The sequence below is a fragment of the Hylobates moloch genome, unplaced genomic scaffold, assembly GCF_009828535.3.
Source record: "Hylobates moloch isolate HMO894 unplaced genomic scaffold, HMol_V3 SCAFFOLD_22, whole genome shotgun sequence".
NCBI classification, from domain to species: Eukaryota; Metazoa; Chordata; class Mammalia; order Primates; family Hylobatidae; genus Hylobates; species Hylobates moloch.
Genome location: NW_026652297.1, coordinates 17683628 through 17700927, shown reverse-complemented (window position 1 = coordinate 17700927; position 17300 = coordinate 17683628).

Below are 17300 nucleotides of genomic sequence, written 5' to 3'. Positions count from 1 at the left end.
AACATTGAGAATTAATATTATATACATATATATGTATATAATACATACACACAGATTCATCATTGCTTTTTAAAATTTTTATGTTAAAAATTTTCACTTTTTTTTTTTTTTGAGACGGAGTCTCACTCTGTCGCCAAGGCTGGAGTGCAGTGGCACCGTGTCGGCTCACTGCAACCTCCATCTCCTGGGTTCAAGCAATTCTCCTGCCTCAGCCTCCCTAGTAGCTGGGATTACAGGCACCCACCACCATGCCCGGCTAGTTTTTATATTTTTAGTAGAGATGGGATTTCACCATGTCATATACATGCAGGTTTGTTACAAAGGTATGTTGTGTGGTGCTGAGGTTTGGGCTTCTGTAGTGAACATATACCAGAAAGTGAACATATACTCACCTGGAAGTTTTTTAGCCCTTGTTTCCCTCCCTCCCTCCTTTTGGAGTTCCCAGTGTCTATTGGTCCTGTCTTTATGTCCCTGTGAACCCAAGATTTAGCACCCACTTATAAGTGAGAACATGCAGTATTTGGTTTTCTGTTTCTACATTGGCTGTCTTAGCATAATGGCAGCCAGCTGCATCCATGTTGCTGCAAAGGACATGAATGTATTTTTTTTTAAGCCTGCATAGTATCCCATGGTGTACATATACCACATTTTCTTTATCCAATCCACCCTTGATGGGCACCTAGGTTGATTCCATGTCTTTGCTATTATAAACAGTGCTGTGATGAATATACAAGTGCATGCATCTTTTTGGTGGAACAATTTATTTTCCTTGGGGTATATATCTAGTAATAGCATTGCTGAGTCAACTGGTAGTTCTATCTTTAGTTCTTTGAGAAATTTCCAAACTGCTTCCTGTAGAGGCTAAACTAATTTGCATTCCCACCAAGAGTGTATAAACATTCCCTTTTCTCTATAACTTCACCAGCATCTGTTATTTTTTATTTTTTTAAGACAGATAGTTCATACTTATTCTGCTTTTACAGGCCAAGGAATATTTATTTAATAAATGAATAAATGATATTGCATGCAATCATTTGAGATTACTCAAAAGGGGTACATATCAACAATAAAGAATAATGATAATGAACCTTCCCTAATTTTTATAAATATTTCAGTTATAGCAATAAAAATAGTTTCAGGTTCCAGGCAATCTCTGCCCATACTTCTTAAAAAATAACGTTTATTTTAAGTTCAAGGGTACATGTACAAGTTTGTTATATAGGTAAACTTGTGTCACGGGGATTTGTTGAACAGATTATTTCATCACTCAGGTATTAAGCCTAGTACCCATTAGTTATTTTCCCTCCTACCACCCTCTACCCTCTGATAGGCCCCAGTGTGTGTTGTTCCCCTCTATATGTCCATGTGTTCTCATCATTTAGCTCCCGCTTATAAGTAAGAACATGAGCTATTTGGTTTTCTGTTCCTGTGTTAGTTGGCTAAGGATAATGGCCTCTGGCTTCATCCACGTTACTGCAAAGGAGATGATCTCATTCTTTTTTGTGGCCAGCACATGTTATTTTTTGACTTTTTAATAATAGCCATTCTGACTGGTATGAGATAATATCTCATTGTGGTTTTGATTTGCATGTCTGATGATTAGTGATGTGGAGCAGGTTTTCATATGCTTGTTGGCTGCTTATATGTCTTCTTTTGAAAACTGTCTGTTCACGTCCTTTGCTCACTGTTTCAGAGTTGTTTGGTTTTTTGTTGTTGTTGTTGTTGATTCCATTAAGTACCTTATAGATTCTGGATATTGGTCCTTTGTTGGATGCCTAGTTTGCAAAACTTTTTCCTATTCTGAAGGTTTTCTGTTTGCTCTATTGAGAGTTTCTTTTGCTGTGCAGAAGTGCTTCAGTTTAATTAAGTCCTATTTATCTATTTTTGATTTTGTTGGATTTGCTTTTGGGGTCTTCATCATAAATTATTTGCCTAGGCCAATGTCTATAAGAGCATTTCCTAGGTTTTCTTCTAGAATTTTTATTTTTATAGCTTGAGGTTTTAGGAATTTAGAATTTTTATAGTTTGAGGTTTTAAATTTAATCTGTAGTCCAGCTTGAGTCGATTTTTGTACATGGTGAGAGGTAGGGGTCTAGTTTAATTCTTCTGCATATATAGTTAGTCAGTTTTTCCAGCACCATTCATTGAATAAGATGTTATTTCCCTATTGTTTATTTTTGTGGACTTTTTTGAAGGTGAGTTGGTTGTAGGTGTGTGGCTTTATTTCAAGGGTCTCTATTCTGTTCCATTTGTTTATGTGTCTATTTTTGTAGCAGTATCGGGCTGTTTTGGTTACTGTAGCCTTGTTGTATAGTTTGAAGTCAGGTAATACGATGCCTCCAGCTTTGTTCTTTTGCTTAGGATTGATTTGGCTGTTTGGGCTCTTTTTTGGTTCCATATGGATTTTAGCATAGTTTTTTCTAGTTTTGTAAAAAATGACGTTGGAAGTGTAACAGAAATAGCATTGAATCTGTAGATGGCTTTCAACATTATGGACATTTTAACGATGTTTGTTCTTCCAACCCATGAACATGGAATGCTTTTCCATTTGCTTGTGTCATCTGTGATTTCTTTCACCAGTGTTTTGTAGTTCTCTTTGTAGAGATGTTTCACCTTCCTCCTTGGTTAGGTATATTCCTAGGTATTTCATTTTTCTGGACTATTGTAAATGGGATTGCATTCTTCATTTGGTTCTCAGATTGAATGTTATTGGTGTATACAATTGGTAGTCCTAGCTCCTCAGGAAGCTGAGGTTGGTAGATCACTCGAGCCCGGGAGATGTCTGCAATGAACTAGGATCATGCCAGTGCACTCCAGCCTGAGCTACAGAGTGAGATCTTGTCAGAAAGAAAGAAGGAATGAAGGAAAGAAAGACAGACAGACAGCCAGACAGAAAGAAACAAAGAAAGATGTTGATTTTGTATCCTGAGACTTTGCTGAAGTTGTTTATCTGGTCTAGGAGCCTTTTGGCAGAATCTTTAGGGTTTTCTAGGTATAGAATGTTATCAGCAAAGCGATAATTTGACTTCCTCTTGTTCTATTTGGATGCCCTTTACTTATGTCTCTTGAGTGCTCTGGCTAGGACTTCCAGTACTGTGTTGAATAAGAGTGGTGAAAGTGACATTGTCTTTTTTTTTTTTTTTTGAGATGGAACCTCACTCTGTTGCCCAGTCTGGAGTATAGTGGTGCCATCTCAGCTCACTGCAACCTCTGCCTCCCCGGCTCAAGCAATTCTCATGCCTCAGCCTCCCGAGTAGTTGGGACCACAGGCACGCACCACCACACCCTGCTAATTTTTGTGTTTTCAGTAGAGATGAGGTGTCACCATGTTGGCCAGGATGGTATTGAACTCCTGACCCCAAGTGATCTGCCTGCCTCAGCTTCCCAAAGTGACATTCTTGTCTTGTTCCAGCTTTTTAACCTTCAGTATGGGATGTTGGCTATGGGTTTGTCATGGATGGCTGTTATTATTTTGAGGTGTATTCCTTTGATGTCCAGTTCATTGAGGGTTTTCATCATGAAGGGATTTTGGATTTTATTGAATGCTTTTTCTGTGTCAATTGAGATAATCATATGGGTTTTGTTTTTAAACTGATCTCTTTTTGCTCACTGCAAGAGTTGCTATACAAAATCCCCTCTCCTCTCTTTGTGAGACTGTTAATTTCCTTAGGTCTCACCCTTCTTTATATTCTTGGAGTTTGGCACTGTGCCTGACCAAGTGGACATCTCACAAATGTTTGTTGATTCCCTGTCGCTATGGACTGAATGTTTGTGTCTCCCCCAAGTTCATATGTTGAAATCTAATCCCCAGTATGACAGTATTTGCAGATGGGGCCTTTGAGATCTAATTAGATCATGAGGGTGGAACCCTGAGGAGTGGAATTAGTTCCCTTATAAGAAAGCTAGCTCACCCTCTTTTCTCCACATGATTTTACAAGGAGAAGCAACCTTGGAAGAGGGCCCTCACTAGCCACCAAATCAGCTGGCACCCTGATCTCAGACTTCCAGTCTCCAAAACTCCAAGAAATAAAAAGTTGTTGTTCAAGCCACCCAGTCTATCATATTTTGTTATAGCACTCCAAGCTGACAAAGACACCTGTGTAGTCCTTCTCTACTTCTATCCTCTTATAAATAAGGGCTTATCTCCTTTCAGCAAAAAATTCTATGGCACAAAGCATTCTTTAAGATGCAGAATTGTTCATAGCCCCAGTGAATTTCATTGAAATATGAGGAGTTGGACACTATTTCCAATGAATTGTGCATAGTCCACTCTGGTTTTTTATATGCTTGGAAGACTAAGCTAATTATCTTTTGGTTGCTGGCAACTTCTCAATAAGATATCTGTCAAGTGTAATACTATCACAAGGCATTTGGCAACATAAAGAAGAGCAAATTATGTAAGAAGGATAAATATTTTCCCTCCCTGGGATAAGGAAAGGGTGTGAGGAGAAGAAAATCACATTAGTAGTTAAAAGTGTTCTTTTCTCATGAGAACACTTAAGAACAATAATGTTGGTTTATACCAGTTAACACTGAGCTCCCAGAGATGATGCAATTCTGTTTCAATGTAGCCTTTCCTCTGACAGCTCAAAGCTTGGCTTAGTCCCAGAACCATTTTCTAGCCTGATGTGACTCCTCAGTTCAGCTCTGAAGAGAAGAGGCTTTCAAAGAAGGTTTTTAATCTTGCATTATGTTTTTAGAATTTTTGTGTCAAGGTGTCTAGAGGCCCTCATATACCAGATCCTTTAAATAATATTCTTTTGAGTTAATTGCCTTGGAAAATACAGCCAGCCATTAGAATAGGAATATGATACCTTAGTCTGTTTGGGCTTCTATAACAAATGCACCCCATAAGTATATACACCTACTGTGTACCCACAAAAATTTTCAAGATGATTAAAAAATTAAAAAACACAAATAAAGCATGTACAAGATTTTTTAAGTTAAACACACACACACACAGTACCATAGACTGGGTGGCTAATGACCAACAGAAATTTATTTCTTACAGTTCTGAGATTAGATGCCTGAGACCAGGGTGCCAGCATGGTGGAACTCTGGTGAGCTCCTTCTTCAGGGTTGCAGACTGCTGATCCTTGCTGTATCCTTTTATGGTGGAGAGCAGAGAGCAGTAAGCAGCAAGCTCTCTCATGTTTCCTATAAGGGCACTAGTCCCATAGACCTCTTTTTTTTTTTTTTTTTTTTTTTTTTTTTGAGACAGAGTCTTGCTATGTCGCCCAGGCTGCGGTGCAGTGGCACGATCTCAGCTCACTGCAAGCTCCGCCTCCCGGGTTCATGCCTTTCTCCTGCCTCAGCCTCCCTAGTAGCTGGGACTACAGGTGTCCGCCACCACGCCCGGCTAATTTTTTGTATTTTTAGTAGAGAGGGGGTTTCACAGTGTTAGCCAGGATGGTCTTGATCTCCTGACCTCGTGATCCACCCGCCTTGGCCTCCCAAAGTGCTAGGATTACAGGTGTGAGCCACAGTGCCCAGTCCCCACAGACCTCTTCTAATTTAAATTACCTCCCAAAGGCCCTACCTCCTAATACCATAACATTGTGCATAGGGTTTCAACATATGAGTTTTGGGGGAACAGAACATTAAGTCCATAAAAATGTCCTATAAAAATTATAATGTACTGTTACAAATTTCTTTTCTTATTTGAAGTTGCATACAATCCATAGTGATTTATCTTTTAGAATAAGGCAGCAATGGCTATAAGGCACTCACTTTACAGTAAGACAGCTAGCTGAAAGAGGCATAATCCTAGCATCTACTATTATTTAGATAGAATCTGTCTATCATCTATCTATCTATCTATCTATCTATCTATCTATCTATCTATCTATATCTATCTGTCATTTTTCTTGAAACAGGGTCTCACTCTGTCACCCATGCTGGAGTGCAGTGGCACAATCATGGCTCACTGCAGCCTCGACCTCCCAGGGCTCAAGCGATCCTCCCATCTCAGACTCCTGAGTAGCTGGGAGTACAGGCGCATGCCACCATGCCTGGCTAGAATCTGTATACTTTAGAAGCTTTTAGTTCTGGTACAGAGGTGGCAAATAAATGACTTGTCAGACTGTACCCATCTGACATTGCCCTGATGAGCCCCAAAGCATCTTTGGAATCCTCCATACAGCACTAGACTACATTGGTAGGAGCCTTGACTCAGGAGTCAGGACAGACCTGGGTTTGAGTAACTACTGTAGTTATGAGAGATATGATCTTGGACAGGGTGCTAATCTCTAAGCCTTAATGTTAGTAAACAAGGGCAGTTGTTGTACCCATCTCACAGGGCTCTCATAAGCTTAAATGAGAGAACACATACACATTCCTTAGCACAGGACTCTGGCACAAGGAGCTCCATAATATTAGCTCTTCTTCCTCTTGCTATTGTTATTAATAACTAATAAGATTTGGCAAAAGATAAAATTATTTAAGAACCACTTCCTCCCCCATAGTGCTCAGATCATGTCTGGGGAAAGTCCTAATTTATTAGGTTTCAAAGTTGCTAACTAATCAGCCTCTATCCCTTCTGGTACAACACATTTGAGTGAGTACACAGTCACCCACCCAATTGGGCTACAGCTTTCTGACTCAAGCCCAGCTTTCCCTGTAACCTCTATCTCCTCCAGACTTTTCTGCTCAAATGGTGCTGATTCTGACGTAGGGGAAGGTACTGTTACTGTTGTTTGCTGCATCCTCTCAACAGATAATGGGTTGAACATTGTCGAACACTACTTATTACCTTCTCCCGTCTTGTAGTAGAGTTTAAGTATATTGCATGCAAGAGCTGCTATTCCATTCAACTTCTCAAGCAGATCTTAAACACATTCATTTTTCCCATATACATGCTGCCTTCCCTGTAAGTTCACACACCATTCTATCTTGCCTGGATCTCTAAAATAGCCTCACAAAATTAGCTGTCTCCTCCTACTTTTGCTTCTGTTCCAACCAATTGTCATCTTGGCCAGTTTGATTTTTTTAATGCAATCCTGACCATAATCCATGCTTAGAATTCCTCAATGCACCTCTAGACTCTTGTAATAAAATACAAACTCAAGAAGACTGCCTACATGGCCCTGTATGAACTTGCCTCTCCGCATCTCTCCATTCCCACCACATACACCTCTCCTCCCCTTTTTATATGTCATAGCTATTGCTGGCGTCTTTCAGATCTTCAAATGAGCCTACCTCCTTCCTTTCTCAGGGGGCTTTGCACATGCTGCTTCCTTTTCCTAGAATGTCCTTGCCCCAACTCTTAACCTGCTTGAGTCGGATTCCCTTTTTAGGTTTCAATTCAACTGTTGCTTCCTCAGAAAACTCTTCACTCACCAACCCAAAGATAAATTGTATCCCAACTGTTATTCTCTTTACACTATTTGTAATTTTGCTCCATAGAGCTTAGCATGATTTGTAATTCTATATGAACTCTATGTTTACTTGTTTACCGTTTCTCTCTCCTTCTATATTGTATAATGCTTGTGCGTGTAATCACTCTTTCAAAGTAAAAATCTTAACCAGATTCTGTTTAGCCTCACAAGCAGGACCTTTCCCTTCCTTGCCATCAGAATGCCAGGGTAGATTGTGAGAGTCCCATCCTCCTTTTGTGGGGTGGGTACGTACTGTGTTCTGGTATTTTACAAATGGGGTACCTGTCTTCATGAGGTAAGTTGGATGAGGTATGAACTAAGTATAGGGACAGGAAAGTGTTAGTTACTTGAGCTGGGTGGTTGCTGGGAATATTTGTTAGCATAGGCTAAAATTTCTGTAACACACTACAACATTTTAGTGGCTTAACACCATAAAAGTTCACTTCTGCTCAAGTAAGAGTCCAATGCAGGTATGTGTGATCAGGGTGGCTACCTTGTGTCATTTTCTTCCAAGCAGGGACTCAGGGACACAAGCTTTCTCTACCTTTTGGTTTTGCTGTCCCCTAGGGATTTAGAGCCCGCCATCTCTACCCAGCAGAACAGGAAAGAGGGAGCATGGAGGGAGCATAGACAAAACAGGAAGAAGTGTATATCACTTCTGTCCACATGCCATTGGCCAGAACTCACTGGTTCACAATAGGGTTTCATCTAATAGCAAGGGAGGCTGGGAAATACAGTCTAACTCTATGCCCAGGCAGAAGAGGCAGGCATGGATTTTGGATGCCCAGGGAAAGAACGATTGGTTTAGGCCCAGGTGTGGGTGATAGGTGGTGATCCCTGTGTCTTGGCAAATCCACCCTTTGCTACCATGAGGTTCCTGGTCCCACAGCTCTCCTCACTATGGTCCTTGACAGAGACACATCTTGTGCCCATCCATTGTCCCTTTCAGGTCTGGATTGCTCCCTCCTGTCCTCCCTGGTCTCTCTACAGTAATTCCCCATCTCTTCCTTTCAACGCACACTTTTTTTGTTTGTTTGTTTAGTGGGGTATTTGTGTGAGGTGAAGCCCTGCTCATGATAACATTTTTGTGTAGCCTAATATCACTTCTATTCCCCTAACACAGAAGAAGTCTTGTCTTTTTTCTCTGCTCATTGCCTCAAGGGAGAAATATAATAACGTTGGTTGATATTTCAAAAACATTGCCCCGCAGCAAATATAAATTCAATAAGGATAGAGACCATATCTGTATGTTCACCACAATGTCCCCAACATCTACCAAATGGGCTCAAATATTGATGAATAAATAAATGCATAAATAAGTACATGAATGTTGTAAGAAGTGGCACTACTGACAGATACCACTTGCATCCTGATTCTTCATACCTTCGCAGACCTTCCTTCTCAAAGGGGTGTGAGCAGTGCTCTTAATGGCCCTGGAAGGAGACTGGAGGGAGCTATAGTTATGGGGCCCTGACTCTGCAGGCTTGACGTTTTTTCTTGTAACTTTACACACACACATATTCCACATACACTTGGAAAGAAAAATAATCCAAGAAAATAGGATAAGGAACAATAACAAAGGAAAAAAGAATAAAAACCCTTAGCGCCTGGCACATAGGAGTCCTGTAAATGTTTATTGAATGAGAGAAAAGAAGAAATACTCAGTTTCTTCTATGCAGGGACTGAAATGGGCAATTCATGGACATGAATTGAATTCTAATGTCTTTCCTTGAAAATTTATTAAAGAGAGCTAGACTGTATCCTGATCATAATGTCACTCTTGTTCTTTAGCAATAGACTAGGTTTATTTTTCTAGCTGGTCTCTCTGACTCTCACAGACTGCGTACGTGCTGCAGAATGCTGAGGGAAAATTAACTCTCATGACTGGGAGAGGCAGAGTCAGGAGTCACTGAGATGGTTCCCATCCAACGCGGAGAAGGAAAGCAATGTGGCTTAAGATGGATCCATTATCACTGGTGGAAGAAATGATTTTTTAGGGTGGAGGAAGAATTTAATGAAAAGCTTCTTTGGGGGGATAACTTCTCATCAATTTTTGTGGCAGATGCTGCAGGTTGCACTCTCACCTCTCATATGAAACCCTTTTCTTTCTAACCTCTGTCTACTTTGTAGGCTGAAAAACAAAAGTGCTCACTTTCCTAGCCTCTCCTGTAGCCAAAGGAGGTCATCTGACACAATTTTGGACAAGGAGGCATAAGTTACCCCTCCCCTATTTTTCCTTTTTTTTCTACCTTAAATTGGTAAGATAGCAGCAGCCGTAGCTGCCTGTATTCATCCATTTGCATTGCTATAGAGGAATACCCGAGACTGTGTACTTTATGGAGAAAAAAGTTTTATTTTGGCTCATGGTTCTGCAGTATGTACAAGAAGTGTGGTGCTGGCATCAGTACCTGCTCTGGGTCAGGGCTTCGGGAAGTTTACAATCATGGTGGAAGGTGAAGGAAGAGCAGGCAGTGTTACATGGCAAGAGGGGGAGCAAGGGGTGGGTGAAGGCACCACACTCTTTTAAACAACCAAATCTCATGTGAACCCAGAGTGAGAACTCACTCATTACCATAAGGAGGGCACGAAGCCGTTCAGGAGGAATCTGCCCCCATGACCAAAACACCTCCCACCATGTCCCAACTCCAACATTGGAGGTCATATTTCAACAGGAGACTTGGAGGAAACAAATTTCCAATCCATATCACTGCCATTTTGTGACCATGAGTAAGAGGCCAAAAGACCCACGGAGAAGCGGACCCTGACATTATTGAAGCACTGAACCAATGCTAGCAGACACCTGACTTCAGATTTCTCTAATGCAAGGAAACATAAAGCCCTCTTTGTTTAAGGCATTGAAATGAAGGATTCCATTACTTGCAGCCCAAGTATTTCTAACAGCTCTTCTTTTAAGAATTTTCCATTTCCCACTTAAAAATAAATTTACCAGTTATATGTAGTAAATATGAAAAAATTCTCACAAAGATTAAAACAAGATTTTAAAAGACAGAATTGTGGAGTAGGGAACATAACTTTGAAAAAGAAGAACGTTGGAGGACTCACACTGCCTGATTTTAAGACTTATTCTAAAACTAAGCATTTATAAAGTCTTTACAAATCAAAACATTGTTATTGGTAAAAGGACAGATACACAGATGAATGGAACACAATACAAAGCCCCAACAATATGGAACTGCAAAGCAGTCATCACTCTGGAGCATTTCTGCAGAGGAAATATCCAACCACCCAAATTACCTCTTCTACTTACAGTGTCAAGTCAGCTCAATTCCCAGGGAGCTTTTCTTAACCTGAGATAAATTCTAATCCTAATGTATATGTTTAAAGGTAAATTCTGCGTTAGCCTTGCCTTGAATAGGCTACATTTCTCCAGTTTCAGGTCTTCTTTCTATTCACCCCTATCTCCCTGCAGCTTTAGGACAATTCCTCTGCCTCCATGTGAGCTAGTCCTGGTGCTGTCAATTCTCAGCATACCTCTAGTCTGGAGCAGCTACAAGGATTGTTCTTTCCAGTGTGCCCAATGCCCTTCTCCTGCCTTTACTAATTTTGTTTTCTTCTAGACACATCGTCCGTCCCCTCCCTCAGTTGTTTTTGGCTTCACAGTCTCCTTCTTTCTGATTCCTTTCCCTAAACTATGAATCAGATCACGCCATCCCCTTGCTTAAAAATGACAGTGGATGCTCCTTTCCATGGGTTTGTTCCTTCAACCCAGCAAGGGCCTCATGGGCTTCACCTTACGAGTCTCCTGTCAGGACCACTCTGTCCCCACATCTCAGCATGTCCAGCCCTGTCTGGACATTAAGATCTCCACCGGGCATGGTGGCTTATGCCTGTAATCCTAGCACTTTGGGAGGCTGAGGCAGGCAGATCACCTGAGGTAAGGGGTTCGAGACCAGCCTGGCCAACATGGCTCTACTAAAAATACAAAAATTAGCCAGATGTGATGGCACATGCCTGTAATCCCAGCTACTCAGGAGGCTGAGGCAGAAGAATTGCTTGAACCCAGGAGGCAGAGGTTGCGGCGAGCCAAGATCGCACCACTACACTCCAGCCTGGGCAACAGAGTGAGACTCCATCTCAAAAAAAAAAGGATCTCCCGCCAGAGGACATCTCCTCAAATAGGCCTTCCTGACCGCTCTTCCCCTACATTCTGCCTTACTTCACCCAGTTTTTTTTTTTTAATCTATTTTTAATGATCTTGTTCATTAACTTCTTTGCTCTCTTATTTGTTATCTCCATTTGCTTAAAGCTCCATGGGAACAAAATTCTTATCTGTTAAAAGTGGACATGTGTCTTTGGCCCATGAGAAAATGAGTTTACCTGAGGGGAAAGATCCATAAGTAGGGTGTCCCTGTTTTCCCAGAACAGTCCAGGTTATTTCCATGTAATTATTAACAGCATTCCTTTTCTTGATCAAATGAGCACCAGCTGAATAATCCATTACATGGTCACCTTGCCTATGTGGTAGAGGAACCCATCTATGAGTAAAGGCCAGAAAATGTGATTGACTGGTACCATTCAAGGCATGGTGAGGGGTTCATCGTGGCGGGGCAGTGGGGGCACTGGTGGTGGAGGGATAGGGCAGGTGGCGCAGTTAGACAGACTGGATTGGGCTAAATGAAGAGTCTGTGTACCCTGCCAAGCAGAATTATGACTACGCTTGTTTAAGTGCTCCCCTTGCATGCTTATGAAAGGACTGTTCATTATGCTTTGCTTTAGAGAGATTTTGGAACTGGGTTTTCCCAGCTGAAATATTTGTGTTTTGTATGTTAAAACAATAAGATCCTCTATTTAACTTTAAATTTACATTAATTAAAATTAATTACAATTTAAACATTCAGTTTCTTTGTTGCACTAGCCACATGTATGGCTAGTAGCTACTGTATTGAACAGTGCAGTTATAAAATTTTTCCATCATCACAGAAAGTTCAACTGGGCAGCACTGCTCTAGGCTGTTGCAGATTGATGAGACTAAGGAGGCATGACAACTAAAGGCAATGTGTCATCCTGGATTGAGTCCTGGACCACGAAAAAAGGACATCAGTAGGACATTTGGTGAAATTTAAATAAGGTCTGTAATAATACTATTGAATCAGTTCTTATTTGATAATTGTACTATAGTACGGAAGATGTACATATTTGGGGCCAAATTTGTTATTATCTTGCAACTTTTTCATAAGTCTGAAGTTATTTCAAAACGAAAAGTTAAAAAAATGTATACATGCACATTTATTTCTCTAAAAGCATGTCTACCACCTGTTAGGTAGGACAGTGAGAATACTTACACTAGTGCTTCTCAAATTTGAACAGGCATACAAATCATCTGAAGATCTTTTTAAAATGCAGGTTCTAGTTGAGTAGTTCTGGGGTGGCTCTTGAGAGTCTACATTTTTTTCTTTCTTTTTTTCTTTTTAAAGACAGAGTCTTGCTCTGTCATTTCAGGCTGGAGTGCGTTGGCACAATCATAACTCACTGCAGCCTTGAAATCCTGGGCTCAAGCAATCCTCCTGCTTCATCCTCTCATGTAGCTGGGATTACAGGCATGTGCCGCTACATCTGACTAATTTTTTTTATTTTTTTGTAGAGTCAGGGTCTTGCTATGTTGCTCAGGCTGGTCTCAAACTCCTGGCCTCAAGCTCTGCTCTCCTACCTTAGCCTCCGAGTTGCTGCTCAGATTTTGCATTTTGATCAGGTGATGCCTGTTTTGCTATTCAAGGAAAATAACTTGAACAGCAAGGTTTTAAAGAACTGTGAAAATTGTGATTCTTATATATATAAACCCAATGGTAAGGCTGCTAACATTGGAATGTTATTCATAAAGGCAGTAGTTGACCTTACTATTTGGATTGGTCATGTTCCATGAATAGAGTGGAAATGTGATTGCTGGTGTTCTGAAACAGTATCTTCTTGTTAACTATTAGATCCTGGTAGTTATGTTTTGCTGTTTCGTTTTGGTTTTGTGCACTCACAAGGGAAAGAAAAAGTCAAGAAATCTCATGGTTCAATTTCAGCATGCATCAACTCATTTTCTTATTTGTGGAAGTCTAACTGTAACATAAAACATTCCAATGTACAGGTGTTGACGTTTTTGAATACCTTCCATTTATAGCTTGGGTCTAACTCTTCTCGCCTAAGGGGAGGCGAGCTGGAGGACTGGTAGATACATATATATTATATAAATCTTTGTGCGCTCCCCACACAAGATGGTTACTTTTGGGTTTTCCAAATTATTCAAGTGTTTTATTTTCCCCCTTTGGGGTTTATACCACAGATGAGAACAGGGTGAGTGGCCCTTCTCAGAGACTTATTCCAGTATCAAACCTACTTTTTCTTTCCTCATATTTTCAAGCCTTTCTTTTGTCCTTGAAATATAAAACTTACATAATGACTCTAACATTGGAAGTTTTACATGGATTTCATTTTGCTGCTGGTTTTGTTTCTGGTCCTCTCTCCTGGTACCTTGTTTCCTTGTGTGTTTTATGGTTTTTAAAATTTATTTATTTATACTGTTTATTTTTCTTGATCTGTGAAAAAATTTTTTTGAGGCCTAGGATGAAGATGAGTTCCTCCAGAAAGAAAGTTTATCTGCCTTTATTAGATTCCTTGGTGACACTACTGCTCTGGAACTACTATGAATTATCAGCTTACAAGTTTTGTAATTTTATTGTAAATTCCTGTAACGGATGGTTTATGATTATGAATGCTCATGTGGGACATTTTTCTCCTTCCTCCTACCATCAAGGTTTGAGTCTGGACAATTTTCTTTAAAGCTCCTTTAAAAGAAACTAGGGGTTAGGTTTATTTCTAGTTTACCCTTATATTGAAAATGCAGCCCTTTGGAGACTTGTTCAATGGAGGTGGCGGTTGGGAGTCATGTTAGACTTTCAAGACCTAGACTTTGTTATCTGTTCTCAGAGACCTGAGAGGCTAGGAACACTGATGTTCAAGTTCACCCAGTATATAGCAACTGGCATCAGAGTGAAATCCTTTCCACTGCTCTCATTACTCTCTTGGCTCCTTATTCATTTAGGGATTTTTTTTTGCCCAAGTAAGTTTATGAATTAACCAAATATAGTGGCTTTACCTTCAACATGCAGGCTTTCAAAAATCTATTGCTTTGGGCCCAAACTTTGGCTTTGGGATTTCAAAGCTAGGCTTTCAAGATGAGGAATGCCTTTCTCTTGGCCTCTTGTCTTTGGTGCAAAGCAGTTGCAATTATCCTACTGTAATCAGTGCTCTTCACAACCATACCTCCCTGAAACAAAGAAGGACTTAGCTTCAATATATATTTGCTTTAAAGCTGGAAGCAGATGTAGGGTAAACAAACAAACAAACAAACTGTAAACGATAGAAACATTAGTTAATGTAAAATTATTTATTTGCTATAAAGATATATTTGACTATTTCTGGTATTTCAGCATAGGGATTACTGATAATTTATTTAACTAATCTCTTATTAATGAGCATTTTAATTCTTCCCATTTTTTCCCTGCTATCCATGTTGCAACAGTGAACATTCTTGTACATTTATTTTTGTATACATGTGCAACATTTCAGCAGGATAAATGTCTACAAGTAAAATTGCTGGGTCAGATGGTATGTCCATTTACAATGCTGATGTTTATTGGTTAGGGCAATATTAAACAGTAAATTGATGTAATGATCATCTTTCACTAAAGCAAGCATGTGTTTCAGTTTTAATTTCAGGGTAACACCCTTGTATTTTACACACAAAATTCTGCCCTCTATCAGAAAGACGTTTAGATTAGATATCCAACTGTATAATTATCTTTTGTATTCCCAGCTTTCACTTTAACAATCTTTTTTTTTGAGACAGAGTCTCGCTCTTTCGCCCAGGCTGGAGTGCAGTGGCGCGATCTACCACTCACTGCTCACTGCAGGCTCCGCCCCACGGCTTCATGCCATTCTCCTGCCTCAGCCTTCGAGTACCTGGGACTACAGGGGCCCCGCCACCACGCCCGGCTAATTTTTTTGTATTTTTAGTAGAGACGGGGTTTCACCGTGTTAGCCAGGATGTCTCCATCTCCTGACCTCGTGATCCGCCCGCCTCAACCTCCCAAAGTGCTGGGATTACAGGCGTGAGCCACTGCGCCTGGCCTTTGACAATCTTTAATGAGTACTTAGAGGAATTCATGGATTGTTAGCAGTGATACAACTTCTGTGTAAATTTTAAGCTATTTAATGATCCCAGATGGATTCTTAGTTTGCACTTCTCCTTTTTTTAGACAGGAGTACCAGTGACTACAAACTTATGGATAGAGTTATGTGTTAACTCTGAATTAAAGTCAGTCTTTAAGTGCTGTTTTGAATCATACACTAAAGTCACAACATATTAGAGTTTAAGGGATCTTAGAGGTCTGTAACCAAAGTGCCCCAGTTTATAGTTTGGAATGCAAATAAGGCACTGCTCAGGAGAGGTCCCAAAGTGCAACACTTGAGCCTCACATGCCCAGTGAACAGGAAACAGTGCTTTCTTTGGGAGCCCCCTCCCCTGATATTCCTAGGGCCAGTTCTGGCCACTTCCATTTCAACTCCTGATGTCTCAACTCAGACACCAGGAGTGTCTGTCTCTGATGCCCCCACGAGAAGCTGGTGGCTCCAGAGGAAGCTGCTTGTGTAGACCCTGCCTTGGACAACCGTTCTTTTCTAGGGAGCCAGAGAGAAGATCCCCACCCTTTGGATAAGTTCAGCTAGGAGAGGGCTCCTGTGAGACCTGGCGTCCCATCATTAGATTCAATTCACTCACGTAGCCACTTCTCTAGGACTTGAATCTGCCATCTGATTCTTGGGTTGGGTCTAGACCCAGTGTGCACTGTCTTACAGCTCCCAAAGCACATTCCTTTTCAAACGCCTAAGCCTGCAGAGGCTGGGCTGGTGATCCTATGTTTTCTCTTTGGTGAGGGCTTACCTGAGGGTCTCGTGGCCCTTTCCTGACTCCAGGCCTTGCTCAGGGCCACCCCCAGTCCACCCGGACTAGTTTTAATTTTAGAGAGAAAGCGTAGAGGTCTTGATCCCTTCCTCTAGGAGAGTCTTGGGCTCCAAATGCAAATTTGACTACTCCCCTTCTCACCCCAGCAATCTTCAGGCTCTACATATCAGCATTTTCTTTCTTTCTCACACAAAGGTATGAAATTCCATTTTACCCAGCCATCCTACTGGAGTGCATTTAAGTCCAGTGCCCTCATTTTAAAAATGAGGAAACCAAAGTGCAAAAAAGTTACTTACCTAGGGTGACACACTTGGTCACAATAGACCAGAGGCAAGAATTCTTGTTGTCTAAATCATAATACAGGACTCTGTTATTTCCACTGAAATGTTTCTGTTTTGTGAGTTTTTTTCCAGTGAATTTTGAAATCCTAAGCCACATTCTCTCTCACATTCCTGGCCACATTCCACACTGCCCAGCTGAAATATGCTCAGACTTGCCGGGTGCTTTTATGATTCACCTAGTGGTGATTTCCAGAGTCAAAGCCAAACTACTCATTAAAAGCAGCCACTATTTTGGAAAGCCCACATCATTGTTCCCCTTCATTAGAATGAATAATCAAGAGCTAGCACTGAGCATATTCATTGCCCTAGAATGTGCTTTGCTGCCTCTCGTGACCCAGTGAATCTAGAAAATACTTATGCTGCAACCCAGCATTTGAGGTATGTTTCCCTCCCCACAGTTCCCATGGACTCTCCACTGGGTCAAACCTTTTGGAGGTATTTCTGATTCTATTTCATCTTGAACATTTGCCACTTGATGAGCAGCTTAGGGAAGCAACTGGAAAACAGAGAGTAAAGAAATGCATCTGAAAAGTGGTTTCAATACCCTGGGTCTTGGTTCTTGAGCCCTGGGGCTGGCATCCTTACCCATGGCATGGAGTTCTCAGCATGTGCCTA